The sequence below is a fragment of the Thermobia domestica genome, chromosome 3, assembly GCF_964235325.1.
Source record: "Thermobia domestica chromosome 3, izTheDome1.hap1.1, whole genome shotgun sequence".
NCBI lineage: Eukaryota > Metazoa > Arthropoda > Insecta > Zygentoma > Lepismatidae > Thermobia > Thermobia domestica.
Window position 1 is genome coordinate 1191833 of NC_137456.1, and position 20654 is coordinate 1212486.

Genomic DNA, 20654 nt, shown 5'->3' on the forward strand with positions numbered 1-20654 from the left:
GGAAAGTGAAACCAAGTGAAATTTATCGGCAAATTTGCGATGTTTACGGACAAAATGCGATGAGTGATTCAATGGTGAGAAGATGGGTCCGACAATTCAATGAGGGACGTAGTGACGTGCACGATGAAGAACGAAGTGGGTGTCCATCTTTGGTTACAGAAGAACTGGTTCACACGATTGATGACAAGATCAAGGAAAACCGCAGAGTTACTTTAATCTGTTCTTACATCTCACGTCTTTCCTTGGCGGTCAACACTTCAACAATGACGACGAGCTGAAAGAAACTATTTCCAACTGGTTGAAGACACAGGCGGCAAACTTATATGAAGAAGGTATACAAAACTTTGTGCCACGCTATGACAAATGCCTGCAAAATTTCGGCAGTTATGTGGAAAAGTAGTTTAAGAGTTGTAGAATTTTGTGCAATAAATAATTTTTCTGTATCTGTACACAACACAGATACAGAATTTTATTACCAAATTACCAAACAGAACTTACCTTCTGGATGTGCCTCGTATTATGTCAATGTGCAGTGATCTAGAAGTTTCCACATTTAATCCTTCTTAACTTGTTATTAAATCCTGATTTGTTTATTCATGTTCCTACGAGTTGCGTGTTTCGTCGATTACTAACTTTTGTACTAAATTATTAAATTAGCAATTATAATATGCTAAAAGAAGCAATTACAAAACGTTGAATAACTTCAAATATTTTATTATGCAACTCACGCACTCCTGATTGACATGCCGCCACTCGCACAAAAGTCCATCATTGGTTACAACATGAATAAACCATAACAAAACGACCTATAAAAAGATCTATTGTGTGCTGTTATGAAGATACAGTAGAATCTCTCTAATCTTTGGGACTGGGGGTATGGTAGGAACGCAAAAGAGATCGGATTATCAGAAAATACAGAAAAATACGGATTTACAGTAAAATAATCTCTGAACTCAAAAATGACTGTAAATAAAACAAACGCACAGCAAGCACTAAAAAGTGCATAGTACACTACAGAAAACACGCACAACGAAACAAACGATACAAGAAATGACGCAGCACTAAAGCAAATATGCGGAAACATCAAGTAAACAACAATGCCTCGACGGCAGTAAAAGACAATGGGGCTCGTGAGTCACCGACGAGTCGGGACAAGTTCGGCTCGAGCACTGTTGGGTGAACCGAAGTGGCGGACCAGCCGAAGGAGGACGAGAGAGGTTCTGCTGTATTTAGAAGAAAATAAAAAAAGGGTACTGGAAATAATTGTGAAGACACTTTTAACTTACTTAAAATTTGAGAAACTATATAATAAATCAATTTTATCATTTCTTGAAGAATGAAATACTACATATAAAAACTGAAGTATTTTCTGTCCCTATCGAATGTAAGGCATATATATTACAAACAAAGCAATTAACAGTGTATGAAACTTACCAACTCAGGAAGTATAGTTGCAGGGATGTGGAAATCTGCAATGAAATAATAAAAGAATTGTCAGAACCACTGTAATTCATCAAGTGCGCACATCAGTAAATAAAAGAACAGGCAGTAATTATGTTGGGAAAGTAATGAGTGTAATTAGAGTTGTTTCGCTCCCTTCTCCAATAAGGCTGAGTACTTGTCATTTGTTTCTGCGAGGATCGATTTCCATTAACAACGGGTACAAATGTTAACATCTCAAGAAGCGAAACAACTCCTGCATTTTGCAATCATAGGAATTAGAAGTTTTTTTTTTTTTTTTTTTTTTTTTTTTTTTTTTTTTAATGAAACATCGATTGATAGGTTTTCCATTTTCATGTTTAAATACAGCAATATTCGGAATGAAATCTAAATATTTACTGTTAAACAGCGTAGGCAGAAAGTAAATTCCTACTTTAGAAATGATTTACCAGTATAGCTTGCGTATATATTATTAATACTTAATGAAATAAAGTACATTTTAAAGTGACTTTTAATGTTATATCTAAATACTCTCATGATTATCCTTCTAATGGTAGAAGAGGATTGAAAATCACAAAAAATAGGAACGACGATGCCGTAGTTGTGGTTTGTTTACCGTTTAGCTTTTCACGAGGTCACTGGTTCAAACCCCAGCCAAGTAACTTTGTGATGTACAACATCGTATCTGTGGGATTTCTTGGGGTACTCTCGTTCCCCCCATTCTTTTCCACTGATTCTTCCATTACACAGCTACAGAAAAGATTTGTTGCCAGCTGACCCCAAGGTATGGAATCGATTTATTTTGTTACGCTGAATCCAAATTTTGAAATCTCAGAGCGATTGACCTGTCAGTTTTTTTTTTTTTTTTTTTTTATGAGAGATTTTGGATAGGGAAGATACACATGTTTTCGCCCACAAAAGAAAACTGACGTAGTCAATCGTCCTGGGATTTCAAACTTTGAATTCTGTGTAACAAAATACAGCGAATTCATACCCTGCAGACCGCTCCACCAGTGTTTCTTCCAGTTACGTTTTTGGGGTCACTGCCCCCTCCACGGAACTCTCAGAGTGCCCCCCCCCCCGAAGATGACAAAAAAATACTTTTCTACTATAGTAATAAATAGAGTAGTACCAGCAGTGCACGCCGGAATACTAAGTGTGCCCTCCGGAATATTTCTTCTGAAAGAACGACTGCGCTGCACAGAACTTTTGTTTTCCTGTATGGCTGTGTTGCGTCTATCCCCACCCCTGTTTCCAAAATGCTCAAGTTTCTCGCCCATATTAGTAGCTTCTATTAGAAACCGATAAACGTATTATTTATTAGAGTAAAAAACGTTTCTGTTATTAAATTATACGAGGAGTGTATAGGAAAGGGGGGCAAGAGTACGCAAATTTTAATTAAACTTATATATTTTGGTAAAAAATAGTTACAACTGAAAACTTTTACATGGAACACAAAACTTGAACTCTCCTTTACCAAATGTGAACTCAACTTTTATATACCTCTGTCCTTCGAAGAACTATAATTCGTAAACTGAAAACATTCAAATTCGTACTCTTGCCCCTATATGTGGGGCAAGAGTACGAAATCAAAGGGGCAAGAGTACGCACCCAAAAGAGCATTAACAATTATCACAGATGAAGGTGCCTACTCCTTTATATGATGTGCATTGTTCATGCCACCATTCATGGCATCTTGCGCACTTGATCCAGTCTTCTATTGGTGGATCACTGTAGATGATATTGCATAATAGACACTCGTATACTACTTCCTCACTGACCTGAGTTGTAGCTACAACTTCGGTTGTAGCTTTCTTGGTGAAAGATGATGTTTACCTTTGCTCTTTGGAGGGCGCCGTTTCGGAAGTAAGTTCTGCTTGAAAGGAGAGGATGTCAGAATATCTGATTGACCTCGAGAAGATCAAGATTTTTTTGGTTGAGTCGGAGGAGGACTGACAACCACCAAAGGAGTGCATGATGTGGACGGTCCACATGGGCCCCTGCTTACCTCCAGTGAAGATCCAGCTTTACTGGTTGGAGGTTTGGTAACCGATGAACGAGCAGCCGGCAGAGAAGTGCATGAGCTGCATGAGTTCCTGCTTGCTTCTAGTGACAATCCAGCGTTACTGTTGAAGTTTAGGTAACAGATGAATGAGAACGAGCAACCGGCAGAAGAGTGTTTGAAGTGGACAGTCCGAACGAGCTCTTGCTTGTTTCTAGTGAGGATCTAGCGTTACTGTTTAAAGGTTTGGTAACAGATGGAGGAGGACGAGTAACTGGCAAAGGAGTGTTTGATCTGGATGCACCGCATGGGTCCCTTTTTACTTCCAGTGAATCATCGGATGAACGATTTTGGGCTTTATTCAGGTCTGATGCTTGATTTGTTGCTTCAGGAATGCTTTCATCTTCAGACCTGGCTTCTACATTTAAGTCTACCACATTCACAATAGAAGGAAGAAAATCTTCTTCAGTGAACACATATGGATTCAGTAGGACAACTCCAGATTCTTGAAGGCTGGATACCAATGGTTGCAGCTTTGTAGTAAGCCTCAGTAAACAAACTCGCAACTTGGAATTAGGCGGGATGGATGATTCCTCATCCATTTATCACACTGTTGAATACCAGGATTTCAGCGGGTCCAAAAAGGAGCGATCTAATGGTTTCAAATTATGACTGGGATTTGGTGGTAAACTCAACATCACTATCCCATTTTGCCTGCAGAAATCAATCGCTTCGATTGAAATGTGAGAGGTCTGATTGTCAACAAGTAACAATACCTTTTTCGTAACCGAATTTGATCGTACATGTTGGTGTAAATAATATAACCATTCTACGAAAAGTTGTGAGTTGATGAACCAGAATTAGATATTCCCACAGAACCCGGCGGCGAGCCATCGAATAATTCTTGTTTCATTTGTTTTGTGGGAAATATCTGGGGAATAAAGGAACCAGATGCACTCACCAGGAAACAGCTGTTATGTTAACTCCAAAATTACTAGATACAGTTTTATTCACAACTGATTTTTAGTCGACTTTTGGAACTTTATGAGGAACCGTATTTATGAGAGTTTCGTACATGTTGTAGATATCCCGTGGAGAAAAGCCGTTTTGTCTTACAAGATCTTTTAGACAATTAAAAAAACATTCAACTTGTGGCTTGCTAAAACCACGAGCTCTCCCCAGATCAGTCTTTGAAGGCTGTCGCAATGCAATTGTTAAATGTCTACGAGGGAAAGACTCTGTCCAATCTCTTCCTGCCATTCGATTCACATGGCTAAAGGATATGGGGCAAATAGTTACGTTCAGCAAAATTATATGCCATTCTTCTTAGATCTTTTAAAGTTGTCATAGAAAAATTAATCCAGTAATGTGATATATTCCACTAATTCGTTCTCCATTTCTTCGGTAAATAGGCCTACTGGCTTTATTGTACATAAGACGTTGCAGATTCTCATTTAAAAAAGAAAAAAAAATCCTTAATTCTCCTTATATCAGTAATGGGAATGCATAGGATACAAATAATCAGATAATATTTAGACCCTTTATAAAAATATATTTCCAAATTCACCTTATTCCATCAGTTACAGAATGCTTGTCACCTACGACGGTAACTTGAAAACTTCTCGACCTATCCTTGATGAAGCTACATATTATCAAATGTTAGGTTAGGTTAGCTTCATATATCTTTATAGGATCCCATACCAATCATTGGACTGATACCGCCTTATGCAGAGTCGTTTTAACGTATGATTACTAAAGGACTGACTACTACAGGAAACATATGGTAGACGAACATTTTAGTATGGCACTAATCACGCGTCAGAACGACTCTGCATAAGGCCCATTGAAATTTATTACTGAAAACTACTGACATTTAAGATAAAAGAGGACAAAGCGTAGCATTTCTGAAACCTGAATAAAATAAGCAAGCGTAATGTTATTCAATAACTGCAGATTTAACTATCTCACACGTTTATCTGTTTCGAAAACTCAAACACCACCTTAGATATTTTATGTAAGGAGTGGTATTTAGAATAACAATTTATCCCTCGTACATAAGAAAATATTAGGATTCTTCAGAATTCTTAACATATGGGAACCAGTATTCGTAAAGTTTGCCGCCACTCTCTATTACAACGGAATCCACATTCTTTTTTGATTGTTAGATCTACATCAAATTGGATTCTTTTTCATAAAACAGAAGGGGCAAGAGTACGCACGCGTACCCTTGCCCCGTAGGTATCTGCGTACCCTTGCCCCCTCACTACACAATTGACTTTCCCGTGATGTTGTACAGCCAACTGTTGGAAGAGAGGCAATTTACTCCATCCTGTAAAACAATGGATATGTTAGAAACTAACGTTTTATAGTCCTTTGAAATTGTGAAAAAATTGTGTAGGTTATTCATTAACTACTTATGTCCCAATATTATATCAAACTAGTAGAAAAACATAAATAATTACCTAGATAGCTTGTAGTTTGCAGCAGCACACTCAAACTTGTTTAGGTTCTAGACGCCATTAACATCAAACTCCACGTGACGCATTATTGCCATACGCGAATATATTCACCTGATTTTAGGGAATCGTATCCTTACCCCCCACGTACTCTTGCCCCCCTCTACTCTATACGTCAAACAGTTTTAAGTTATCTGGGAATTCCAAGTCTACGCCTTTGTTCACAAGAAATGTAGTCGCAACACAATTTTACACATTAACAATCACAGGCTTGTTCGCCATCCTCTTTACTTAGGAAATAAATGATTCGTGGTCTTTGTGGTACTATAGACGCCCCCCCGATGTTATACACTTGATTAACTGCGTACACTACGATATTTATGAACGATCATTGGGCAATGGTTCTATTTGACTTCAACAACCCTCCAACAAAGAAATTGTTTGAAACATCAACTAATAAATTTTATTTGTGGTTTTAATTTCAGAAATAATGGCATGACAAAGACAGAGAACAACATCAAAAGGTTCCTGAAATTCAGAAACTATGAAGGGAGCTCTGGAAGCCATTAACACAGATGTAGATATTCATGAAACCGCAAGTCGTTTCAATGTGCCATACAGTTCTCTTTGCTATACAGTAAAACGAAGGGGAAAAGTTTATCCCAGGCTTGGCAGGCGCCCTGCATTCTCCCCCAGGGACGGATCCAGGGGAGGGCTATTGCCCCCCACAAGATTAAACTTTCTTATTTACATATAAATAAAACCCATGCGAGAGTTTGGAGCTCTAGTAGCTCTAAGGAGCACTGTTACAACCCACCGCCACCCCCAGAAATTTGTCCTGGATCCGCCACTGTTCTCCCCAAATTAAGAGAAAGAGATTGTAGGTTATCTCCCGCATTTTGCAGATATGTTCTATGATCTTACTCTAAGATTTGCGAAAACTTGTTTTCGAATTTGCAGCAGTAAGCGACATTTTAACAAACTTCGATCGTGAACAGCAACTCTCTGGGAAGGACTAGACATTTTTTTTTTTCGAAAACATTCGAAAGACTTGTGATTTTGTGCAAAAACCAGAGGCTACAAATCTTGCACGTATTCGAACCTTCAACGAGAAAATTGTGAATATATTTTATAGAAATTTAGGAAAATTAATGGAGAAGTACAAATGAATGAGATGGGAATAACTCTTGTTCACACACCAAAGTAGATTATAGCTTTGAAGAGGGATAAACAAGTCGGGTCAGTTACAAGTGGGGACAAAGGAAGAACCACAATGTTTGGTGTTCAATAAGTGCTGCAGGATCATATGTTCGACCAATGTTTATTTTTTAACGCCAACACATGGCACCTCATTTACGTAGAAAGAAATGGAATTAATGGCTGTGCACCACTGGTCGAAAACAGGAGGAATTATTTTGTATATTGCTAAAACATTTCGCCAAATCTGCGGACTCATCGATTGAAAATCCAGTTCTTCTCTCTCATAACTGTTCTCACTTGTCATTAAATGGTTTCAAAATTTGTCATGGGAAAGGAATTATAATGCTAATTCCACACAGCATCGTATTCAACCACTGTTCATAACATTCTTTAACTCGTTGAAAATAGCTTTCCGTAATGAGTGATGCTTTCATGAAAAGAAGTCCTAACCAAACAATAACTATGTTTGAAGTTGCTGATACTTTTCTGAAAGTGTATGAAGTGTACGGATATGTCGTTAAGATTACAACTGCTACAAAGGTTTTTCAAGTACGTAACAGGCATTTACCCATTTAATCCAAATGTTTCTTAGTGAAGACGATTTTATTTGGGCATTTACTACCCAACAAGATAGTGCATGCAGGAAGAGACTAGAACGAACTGTGTAGACCACAACCTGAACCGAACTACCAAATAGCAGTCCAAGAGCTTCTTCTTCTAAACAATTGGTTGACATCTCACATCTATCAGTCGTATCACCTTCTCGAAAGACGAGACCTAGACAACCAAAGCAATCAATAATTTTGACAGTAACACCAGTGAATCCTAAATTACAGGCTAAAAAGGAAACGAAATAGCCATATGGAAGCAAAGAACGCAGAAAAAGAGGGGATAACAAACCACAAAAGTATTTAATGAAGAGAAAGGAAAGGAATTCTTCTGAAGAGGATTAAGTGTCTTCAGTTCGAAAGTTTATCAGACAGCGATCATGTTGACTCTGTAGATCTGTGTGATGACATAAGTAATGCTGATGATAAACATAACGAAACAAATTAACCCCTAGATGGCAGAAATTCCAGTATTCCAGGGAACGATTTTAGTACAATAACAAACTTTCCAAAAATATCTAATTTTGACTTTTTACACTCTTTCACTTCATTCTGCAGTCAGTGTTTACAGCGAGCAAGTGTTCACTGACTTTGGAATGTAGATCTAGCGAAAGGACAACAGTCTCCTGTATGAGTTGACAGTTAAAATAAGAATAAACAAGATTGAATATCATTGATATACCAAGCATCAAGAGCTGGGAGTTCTTATAGACTTTTTTTGTCAAGTGTGTATTTTTACTTTCTTCACCTTCTGCTCATAATGGCACTCTTCATCAGTGCTGCCGTGGGTGTGATAAGACAGTGTTACAACTAGAGGAAAGAAACGATTTTGAGAGCCTTGACTGGACTAGCTATTCATCCTACTTTATTTTACTTCACAACAACGAATTTCCAGTTGAATTTGTGAACAAAACGACTTCTAGAGTATGACGTCATTACTTAATACTTTGACCTCCCTTCTACTCAAAAACACAAAACGTGCTTTGTTGTGTGTTATAATACATTAAAGGACTAACTATTCCCAACATTTCAGATTTTTTTTATCCAGGCTCATTGGAGATATTCAACAGTGAAACATGCCAAATTGGTATAATTCCATAACTTTGCGATTTTTTCAGGCCTTTTCACCGAGCCTCCATCTTAAAGAAAACTATGACAAAAATTGAAAATACAAATTTCTCTCTGATGGAAAACTAAAACGTTCTAATGGAATCTATTTTCTTCTTATAATTTCTGTTTTAAATCAGGAAGATCTTTCTATCGATCACTTACTAAATATACGAATGTTCAGTTACATAACTAGTGATGATTTAAGAGAAAGCAATTCGCATCATCAATGTAAATATCTCTTTTTTATGAGTAGATTTCTGCCACAAAATTAAATTATTCTGATTTGTGTTTGCAGCTGATTATTCTCACGTCGGCACTTCATTTCACAGCAAATCTCTGCACTGCACCAGAAATGCAATTACTCACCGATTTGACAGTAATTACCTCATTGGAAATGAGACACCGACTGAAAATTGACTGCATTATTGATGAATGGTGATTCCACAATCAAAAATATAGTAGTTCCATGCATTGTAAAAAGGCATGCCCCTTTCTAAGTTTGTTGATATTACTATATTATCCTTGATTTATTGCAATCTCAATATGTAGGGATTGTGCTTAAACATTCGACGAAACGCAAGCCATATTGCACAAAAATTGCACTTTTTGCCAGAAGTATTCGGAAGCATTTTTCGGATCTAGTAAGATCAAGAAAGAATTGACTGCATCTCTCATCCGCGTGTTCAGATTTATCAAAGGCTGTTCAATACCCTAAAAGAACCAATATACTACATAGCTTTACTTGAAAGTCGAATTACTTTTAGCAGTTTTCGTTACATTTCTAGAAGGTGAATTGAATAATTTCGAGACGAAAAAAATAGGATAACTATTCCATCAAAACGTATCTAAGTTTAATGGAAATTGATTTTTTTACGAAATGTATAGATTAGACAGTTGTCACCCAACTTATGAAATTGCTGAGTTACCGTACTGTTTTTAAATCCTACTATGATATAAATAACCACTCGCCCATTCGCCCGGGGCGAGTGGTTCATCGGTGCGAGCAAGTTTTTAAACAGTGAAGACTATAAAAATCTCGATTGGGATATGAAAAGTGGGCTAGTAACTTTTCTCTTGGGCTAGTAAAATTTTGTTAGTTATTTGCATCCCTGTACTATGAGCTATCAACCAAAACATCTACCAACATTTTTAAAAAAAATCTTACATTTGTTTATTGCCTATAAACTTACCTTTCTAAACAGCGTGACAAACATCTTGGCATTTGAAGGCGGCGCTCCAAGTTCCCTTTAAATGCTGCTAGCAAATGAGAGGCCAGCGGTATTGCCACGTTTATTTTGTACACATCCATGTCTATCCTCTGCCACCTGATGGCGCTGTAATTTGTCTGCTTAGCCATAGCCACACCCCTTTACCACTTGGCAACGTCATGCCAGAGCTTACGTTTTATTCGTTTAGCTGAAATGCCAAGATGTTTGCCACAGGCCTTAGTAAATATGAAATCAAACTATGTAAGTTAGCAAATGTCTAATATACCCACCAAAAACATATCGTCCACAATCCCATGCATATAAAATCAACTGTGAGAGGAGGCTGACAATGGCAGTTGCCCGGGAGAAACAAGCAGTTGTTGCTGTCAGCGCCCTCTGTCGTTAGCATCAGATCAGTGGAGGAATGAAGGTTAGCGAACGGGAGCGTTAACGCAATCTACCGAAAATGTCCCCGCGAGCTACTAGTAGCTCGCGCTCGACGGTTTCTCGATCACTGGATTACAATATCTTTTTAACCCGTCAATGCCCAATGTCAACTACAGATGACACTACTTTAAAGGCGTCTTCTTGTTCACCAATCGTCCACCAGAGAATCCTAGTGAACCACAGTAGCACCAGCTACTTACCTATATATGTTGCCCCACCACACACAAAAGTTTCCAAGTCGACGTACTGTACAAGGAAGAAGACGCCTTTAAAGTAGTGTAACATGTAGGTGACTCTGGGCGTTGACGGGTTAAGATAGGATAAACTTATCCCCTTAATTTTTACCGATTGAGAAAACCGGGAAGTTTCTATGAAAAGTGGACTATATTGCTTTAAAATCTTATATTTTAAGGATCTTGCCATGGGAAACTATTCTTATCATTATAAAAACGCAGAACGTCTTGAACTGAGCATGACTTAATTTTTTTATATAATTTTATCCTCGACTGACTTTAATACCAAGAAATAAAAATTTATGAGAATTGTTATGTTGCATGAAACACCTTACGAAATGTATCAAGTAAAGTTGTTAGTGTTATTTTACATCCCTTTGAAATAAACTTAACTTCTTCTTTATCCCTCTTATTCTTGATGGATTTCAACTCCCAATCAATAGGTTTGTTCTCTAAACCTGAAGATATATGAAAGTTGTCTTGAAACAGACAGAAGGATAATACAGAAAACAAGGTGAGTTCAACGGCTGAAGTTCGCTTATACTGCAGTGAATGAAAAGTCTTATCAGTATCTTCCCTAGCTTCGGATCATAATCGTGAAGCGTTAAACTTTTAAAAACTCGAATGTAATTGTGCATCGCTAGCAAATGACATCGTAAAGTAGAAGAGTCTATACGATTGCATGAATTCAACAAGTGTGACAGTCACTATGAAACATGTCATTTGTTTAATATATTTGACAATAAGTAGTGGTTTTATACATTGTAGAATCGAGCGAAAGTTTTTCTTTTACCCTATAGTACCATAACCAGGAAATCCTCTAAATCAACACAGCATACGTAGACTGTCCAATTCCTTTCTACTGTGATTGTAAAAGGAATATGAAAAATTAGATCAGGATTCGCAAAACCACTTACGCGAGAACTGAGTAAATATGCGTCATTTTATGCACGTAGTCAATTGCATTCATCAATTAATATTTCTTCAATACATAAGATCTCTAGCTGCACTTCTTTACTATATATTAGCGTACTATTCTGAAGTACCGCGAGCTCGTTATGTTGAGATGAAAAAAAAAACGATCAAAGAAAATGATTTCAAAATAGCCAAGACATCGAAATATCTGAAATTCTAAACATCATTATAATATCTAGGCACATTACAATATCTTACTACAGTTTCCGATCCCACTTATGACGGATATAGTGATTTATTTACTTATATTAGCATACGTGGGATTAGCAAAAAATATTGACTTAATACAAACAAATTAGATATGTATATTAGAAAAAATATGCAATATTACAGTGCAAGGACTATTTAATAGAATGTAAAAATTTCCTGGTTCGAAGGAGTTTATTTTCTCTTTGGCATGTGCTCCAATTGGGTCAGATATCACAAGTTATAAAGTGTTAAAGATTAAGCACAGAGCCGGTAAAAATGTATATAGTTAAAATAAATGTCATTGTTTCATACACTTAGATAAAAGAAAGTAGGTTACATGCGTAATTCCTGTAGTTTTTGGACTTAACGTGCAGCAGACGTATAACTGAAAACACATCACAAACTGCATCTACTGCTTTACCAACTTTACATGACACAATACTATGCTGTGGCAGATATATGCACACTGCTACCACCTATTCTGGGAAGGGGAAGTTGTAATTTTATTAAACGATATCGTCTTTATACTTAGAAAATAACTTCACCCAAAACTGACGAAATGAACATGCTTGGAAAATGTCCTAAATAAGCTATTAAAAGTAGAATGAGCAAGTTCATCTTACCCTTACTCAGATAGTTTTTAATTGAAGTAGATTATGCTCAAAATGTTTTATATAATGAGTTTTCAGAATCTGACGGAGGAAAATCATCTCTGAATCTAGTCACTAAATCAATCAGGTGTCAACGATGACATGTTACACATCTTTCGGCCGTTCTTCGTCAGTGGACTTCGGAAATAACTTCAATGCTGAGAAGGTGCTAAGACTATCATTTTCAGCTCGGCTTGATTGACAGCGATATTTGTATAATTGCTGACTCAATTCTGTCCTTTCACTTCATTGTTTGATAAAAGCAATTTGGTGATTTCCTAGCTACCGATGTGCCAAGTACAGGATTGTAGATAGCTACACAGGCAGATACACATAATTCCTTCAAATACAATACGAGCAATTTCTGATAGGAAAATTATATTTGCTATGTCATAAGAGACTGACGATTTTTTTTTCGTGCTGCTTTTTCTAAATCTTTCTCAAATTCTGATGTTATTATCTTGAAACTGCTGTTATTATACCGGCTCATTATTACATTGTGAATATTTGTTTTGTAAATGTCATCTGAGATTAACTGGCTTTATAGATTCATTAGCAAGAATATCATGACATGGGCTTTGGCTCCAAACGTGATCCTCATTCAGCTTAAATGAAACCTTATTATATTAAGTATTTTAGAATGTTTTCTTTACTTGAAGTGGATCCTTAGGGATCCGCGAACCATCGAATCGGAAACACTGTACTACTCTATTATCAGAACAGAATATCAAAGGTAATTTAATCTTTACGTCTCCCAATTAAATAAACTATTTAACTGACCATACTACGTAATCAGGCAACAGTTTCGAAGAATTCTCGACAGCTCTGTCTAATTTTTTGAGCCGTAATTTGAAAAGTATATAGCTTTTTGTAGAGAAAATTAAATAAATTTTGTTTTCTGCGCAACAGTGAACTAAGCTTATAAGCTAAGAAAAGTTAAAGTAACTCTTTTATCTTTAATTATATAAAAATATAACTAAGTGGGTTCAGAGAGCCTCCCCCTTGGAGCGATCTGTTACTTAAAATAATTTATTATTCCTTGAGTTCTGCTTCTTCATGTGCCATCAGCGGAAGATGGATGCCAAAATCAAGCATGGCAGAAAGAGTGTTGAAGATGAACTGAGCTCAGAGACCCTTAAGTGTTACCGCCAGCGGAAACTGCTCTCGTACTTGAAGTGACCATTTAAGATTGGCAGATAGGCTGGACTTATCACAAAAACAGGCAGCTTACATTCTGGAAATTGAACTTGAATTATTAAACGTTTCGATGGGTCCCACGCCTGCTGACTCCTGAATAAAAATACACTTGGACACCACTTTGTTGAATGATTCAATACTGTTGATATGGACAACTTTCTGTCACAGATTGTCACTATAGACAATCACCATGGATAAACAGTTGGTTCATCACAATTAGTTCAAAATTCAACCACAATCTTAAAAATGCAAACACCCTTCATTTCCCACCCAAAGAAGGCAAAATGTCTTCCCGTCGGATGACAAGACGATGGCATTAGTTTCTCGGATTCCAGAGCTGTGGTATTGATTGATTACCACAGGAAAATATTAAGCTCATCTTGTGAAAAACCTCAGTGCTAAAAATAAAATAAACTACTTTTGTCGGCTTCTATCACGAAGACAGTGTCCCACGCTATACATCAGCAGTTGCCAGAGTAACTATTGAAATTTGTTCCTCATCCATCCAATTCGCTAGATTTGGCTCTCTTAGACTTTCATTTGTTCGCGGGTCTAGCTGCATGACATTGTGCAAGTGATACTGACGTCCTTAAAGAAGTGGAGTTAATCTGAAGATTTTTCTCCTTGAACAAAGGTATTTCAGCATCCCAGGATCAAGTGTGTTAATTTGCATAATGCAAATGTGTAAAAGCGAATGACATTTAAAAACATTTTGGAAGAAAATCAGTAAACTCGAACATGTTTCAATGCAAAGAGAAGTACATAAAAGATATTTCTATGTAAATCAATGGATAAATAGCAAAGATGGCGTTAGTACTGATCGCCGCTAATTAAGAAATCATATCTAAGGGGCAAGAATAACATAAATTCGAAACTAATTCAAATCATAGTATAATCCATTGTATTAGAGAGTTCAGTCTAGAAGAGACGGCGAAATTATTTTCGAAGGATAGAAGGGGGAAAAGTAATATGATTCCTTTTAGTATGAAATTTCATATCCTTGAGAGAGAGAGTAATTTATCATCTATATGATGCCAAATATCAGAATATACAGCGTTTGCTTTTTAGTTCGTGCTTTACGTAAAAGAAGAAAGAAACTGTCTCGATATTGTGAGGAGGGCAGAGGATCAGAGCATGGCTGGCTGTTCACATAGAAACCCTTCCCTCCCCCTTCTACGCTGAACATAACTTCTACTCCTTTCATATCAGGCGCTTCTCTCTTTTATGTAACAAACAGGAAAGGAAAAAACTGAACTTCAATCCAGTGTGTCCCACTTTGCCAGAATGTGCCTTGCCTCCCTTATATCTCTCGTTTCTATAGAAGATCTCTTTGTAGTCCCTGTGGATATTTCGTAGTCCTGGATGCTTCTTCAGATTCCTGGAATCCCGTTTCCTTCCTCTTAAGAGACGCCACTGCAGGATGATTGAAACAAGACACCCTCACAGCGACAGTTGACCGCGAAACGAGAAACCAGCAGACACGTAAATCGCAATCCCCCCCACTCCTGTTCCCCCCTTTCGACGCATAGATAGTGGTCATTTGTTACACGTAACAAACCAACCACAATTCTCTCCATTTCTCGTTGCGATGAACAAACCTTCAAAATATCAAATCCATCCTACGTGCATTCGTGTACCCTGAGGCTAGTATACTCGGATGTGTTCATTTATTCCCATCAGTAAAAAAAACGTATTTTAAATGCTATTTCTTTTCCTATGCGAAATTCTAAACGAATAACTAAGCAATGCAAGTTAATTTAATGAACTTGGTATTTTTAAACATATTTTTATGAACGACTATTTATCTGTCAAGAAACTTAAGAAATCAGGGGTGACTTCATGATAGAAACATATAAACAGAGTGGAACAGATGCTTATGATTGCTCGACTTATAACAAACTTTGGGCAAGTTATGATTAACTAGTTGAAATGTCCGTTCGTCCAATGGACATGGAGGGTGGATTTGGGCTTAAACGGCATCGCCCGTGTCACAATTTATCTCAGCGACCCCGAAAACTGTGGATTGTGTACTAATATTGGTCGTATTAATTTGGCATATCACCCAATACCGCCTTATCCTCGCTTGCCAAACTGTGATAAAAATGTAAGGTAGGCCAAGGTCCAGTCATGCACAAAAATTCATGAAAATTTGATGCAGTAGTAGTAGGATATATCCGTCAAACATATTGTATATATCACCTCATGACAGTTCCTTCCCCCATCCCTACCACCGAAAATTTGCTAAAAACCTAATTAGGCCCGAGTATACTAAATTACCAAACATAATCAAAATTAATTCTATGATGTACGAGAAATTGGCCAGCAAACATCGTTACGTTCGTTTTTATTTATATTGATTTGTCGAAGAAGTTAATCCTACGTCCATAGTAATCTGGTCCCTTGTTATATGATGGATATCTGCACTCTCTGGAATATTTGTACACGCAGTGCCACGTAGTATCTGGATGAGTGTCACGGAGTGTCTGGATCAGTTACAGTTTATGGGCACAGCAAATATCTGTCTGGATTAATGCATAGCACGCTCACTATAAATGTTGGCTTGACTGGGCGATGATCTTTACCATTTGCTATACTTCTACTGGGATAATCCTTTCGCAGATCAATTACGCCAGTACATTGGAATACATAATATTGAATACATATGGAATACATAATATTGAGTTTACTATGTTTTGGCAAGGCTGGGCAATGGTCTTTGCCGGAGCAAAGGAAGGTATGTATCTATAGATACACCACATTAACATGACACCTAGTCTTCCGTTCCGAGCGCTGCTATTGGGTGAAGGAATTCCACTCCCTTTGGCTAAGGCTCTCTCGCTTAGCAACAACTGAACCCTTATTGGCTCAACCGTAGGTGTGTCGAGGGTGCGAGCTTTAGTTCGCATATTTCCCACGGCTCAAGACATTTTGGCAGCACTATAGTAGAGCAAGCTTCTCGGTCTGTGAGTATGGGGACCAGAATTGTTTTCCTACAAATTGGAGTAACGAAAAGCATCACGAGTGTACGATGCAATAATCGTATTACCCGGAACAAAGACCAGTTGGGAGTTTGGTTTATACATCATTGTCTATACCAGAATACAAGGTTTGGGTAGTGTGTGGCAAACAGTGGCGTATTTACGATTTTGTTTCGGGAGGGGCTTTGCTAACTTTCGGGGGGGCTTTGCCTGGAAATGTGAAAATTCTGCAAGATATTTCATTTACTTTACTATACTAAGTAAGATTTCGGGGGGGCTTAAGCCCGGAAGCCACCCCCCTAAATACGCCACTGGTGGCAAATGTGAACACTCACTGGATTTTTCTCTTACCTACAGGCCTAGAATTACGCACACGGTCTTCGTTGTATACGACAGAAATCACTACCATCTATTTAATCCGCCGCCCACAATTTGCCTGGCAACTACAACAGGTAACAATAATAAGACATTTTAGGTGATGCAGAGATCTAATGGGTAATTGTAAGAATAAGCCGTAAACCTGCGTCTAGCAATCCATCCTGCTGTTTTGCACTTACATAAGAAACCAAGGTGACAATAATTGCACTCAAGATCTCAATACTTTTCCTAAACCAGCTCGAACAATTCTTCTGTCCAGTTGCTCCGGATTGTGTCTCAAGATACTATACTATCGATGGACAGTTGAAATGTATGACCCACGCGATTTCGGCAAACGACCAACTGATATTTTCGCATTGCAGACTCAGAACGGAGAGTTCAAAAACCATCCAACTCAACGATTTCGGAGACCTATAAATAGACTTCAATATCACTATTGTTGGACAATTCACTTGAATACTTACGGGCAGTCAATCATGGAAAATTTAAGAAACTCAACCTCCGGTTAGGTTCTAGAACTCTTTCAATCTACTCAGTGACCTCAAAAATCTATAAATAGTCAAACTATTGTATCTGTTCGAACTTTTATTCGAAATTTACCAACACATCAGTTACATGACGGTCACATTAAAAAAATAGCTGTCATGTCAATCACGCCAAGGAAAAACCTGTGACTCGACGTTTCTCGATTTCTTATGACTTCTACTTACTGTTCTGAAATAGACATACTAGTATCAGGAAGTAAAATGATTTACCGGTAAACTATCGCACTATAATATATTGCCAGATTTCCCCAAGTACCCATTTTATAGAGACTGGGTAGCATTGGAACGAAAAATGCATATCACCCTACCCTATCCAAGTTGGCCTCTTACTAGATACTCTACACTAAAAGTTGAACTGTAGAATGTAAGAAGGCAATGCAAAATTCTACTTAATGCGTCGGCCAATCTTTCAAAGTAAGTGGAAAATCCTACGAGTGAGGCTATTATACTGTGACTTTACGGTCACTCTGTAATGCATGTATTATTGATTACTTAGGTTAGTTGAGAGTTTAACTTTTGTTTTTCGACAGCGAGATAATATGAAACGAACATCGAACCACTGTACTCTTGTATTATTTAAATTTAATGCATCCAGGCAGGAATATAATTTATTTTCAAGTGGTTCATTAGAACATGTTAAGCGTTCTTTTATGGTAAAGCATGAAGATATGTCGTGGTCAGCATTTACAAACGATTAAATTTTACATTTTAAAAATTGATTAAAACTCATGCATTCTCCCCCTGCACGATGTTAAGCACCAACACGTAGTGCCATAAAACACATTGAATATTCCGTTTAATGTTTATTTTATCACATTTCGTGCATCACATATCATTAAATGGGTCAATTACGTCGAGCATTCTCTTAGACCTTAACGACGACAGGGTTACCAGATGTCCCATAATAATTAGTCTATAACGAAGATATCACTTTTTACTCTTGCATGTTGGCTTCCCTTCTTATGTTTTCCTTACGTTTCCTTTAATTGGCTCTTCGTTCCACTGTAATTGCACCTACAAGACAAATGTCGGGTTCAGTCCACAAGTGAATTAAATCACTTTCGATCATTTTGGACAAATTTCATCCATAAAATGTCTTTCTGAAGCTCCATTCAGAGCTTAAAGATTCGTCTACAGATATTGTGTATAACTGTCATAATGTAAAAAAAAAAAAAAAAAGCTAATTTTTCCGTTACTTAAGCTTACTGAACAAACTTTATACTTTTTGTCACAACCTTCGTAATTGGAGTTGATTTATTTGTGCTCCTAATGGCACATTGTCAGTTTCATTTGTAACTGAAAACAGTCCCAAACGTGGTACTTGCTTGTCGGCATCACTTTTGTAACTGAATTAAATCACTACCAAACTATATAGCTTATGGAGCACGGATGTTCAATTCCGTGTTCACAAAAGCTCCCTATTGACTATCCTTGGCCAACTGGATCCAGTTTCTACACTCTTAAAAATATGGTACTTGTACCGATTATGGCCCGGGTCCCCAATATGGCCCACCGACCATATCTCTGCAGATTTTCGTTGGTGCTACTAGATGACAATATAAACTATGTCCTCATGAAAAGCGTATACATATTTACACGGCTCAGATGACATAGTTTATATTGTCATCTAGTAGCACTAACGTAAATCTGCAGAGATATGATGGGTGGGCCATATTAGGAACCCGGGGCATAATCGGTACAAGTACCATACTTTCTTAAATGTGAGAAAACGTTTCTTATCTATGCACCGAGAATATCTTTTCTTAGAAACAAGAGTTTGAAACTCTCAGTAATGAGAAATGAAGAAAAGTAGATGAGGTTGTATAAAGCGAAACGAGAAAATATAGTTACTTTCCTTATGAATATGAATTGCCAAATCTCATTTCTAAGAAACTGTTATCTCTTTACACAGATAAGAAACGGTTTCTCAACTTTAAAAAAATATTTTTAACAGTGGACTTTTTATTCCTAGTTTTGCAATATCTAGCTTAATATTGTTCTCCCATGTGCACCTAGGTCTTCCTAATGGTCATTTTCCGATTGAATTTCCAGTCAAGACTTTGAAAGCGTTTCTACTTTCTTCCATTCTAGCTACATGACCTGCTCACCTAAGCCTACATGACCCTAATAATGTTTGGTAAACCTTATGAATTATGTAGTTCCTCGTTATGAAGTTTCCGCCATTCCCCATTCCCGTTCCTCTTGGGTCCGAATATTCGTCTCAGGTTCTTGTTCTCAAATACTTTCAATTTGCGTTCTTCCCTCATAGTAAGCGACCATGCTTTGCAACAATATAGAACAACATACGTGATTATCGTTTTATATATTTTAAGTTTTAAATTCCTCGACAGAATTTGCGACGACAAACGATTTTGAACTGAATGATAACACGAGTTCCCTGCTTTCAGTCGACATTTAACTTCTTCGTGAATATGGTTTTCTTCTGTTAATATTGATCGAAGATATTTGAAATAACTCACCTCAAAAAAAAATCATCGGAATTTTGTAAATCTGTATACTGCTCATCTCAGTATCAAGAAATCTGTCAAAAAATTTATGATTCTTATAGAACTTGATTATTAAGACTCAGATCAATAGTAACTTTCGTTTCAGATATTTAAAACATATATATTTGGGGAGTATTACATTTCTGGTATATTTTCTTCCAGAATGAATTATTTGCCTGAATTGTACATATGTGTTTGTTTGTTGATGTTTTGAAAACATCAAGACCTTTTTGGGAATCGAGGTTATATAAGGCGTGAACCTACAGTTTAAGGTGGTTTTTGAATCAACGTAATGCCGTCAAATGCTCTCCTACTGGAGAAGCGAACCTGGCATACTGTGCTCCAATATTGGACGTCTACAAGCCACTAGACCAGCAAGAAGGATAGGATATATGTGTGTTCACACTACAGAAACAACACAAATTTCATTTTCTTTAACTAGTACTGAAACACTCTTTCAAAACTCTTTATTCTATTTAAAATTGGAAAAAGTCTACATACATCTTGAGTCACACTCATAGAATGTGCACA

General features: G+C 37.2%; 1 long non-coding RNA gene across 1 annotated transcript in view; it reads right to left on the reverse strand.

Moving 5' to 3' along the window:
- Positions 1–1439: 1439 nt before the first annotated feature.
- LOC145681370 (uncharacterized) overlaps positions 1440–20654 on the reverse strand; it is a 369013-nt gene continuing 349798 nt past the window's right edge. Inside the window, exon 3 of the long non-coding RNA XR_014130759.1 lies at positions 1440–1469. This is a non-coding gene — a long non-coding RNA (uncharacterized LOC145681370). The remainder of the gene's footprint in view (positions 1470–20654) is intronic.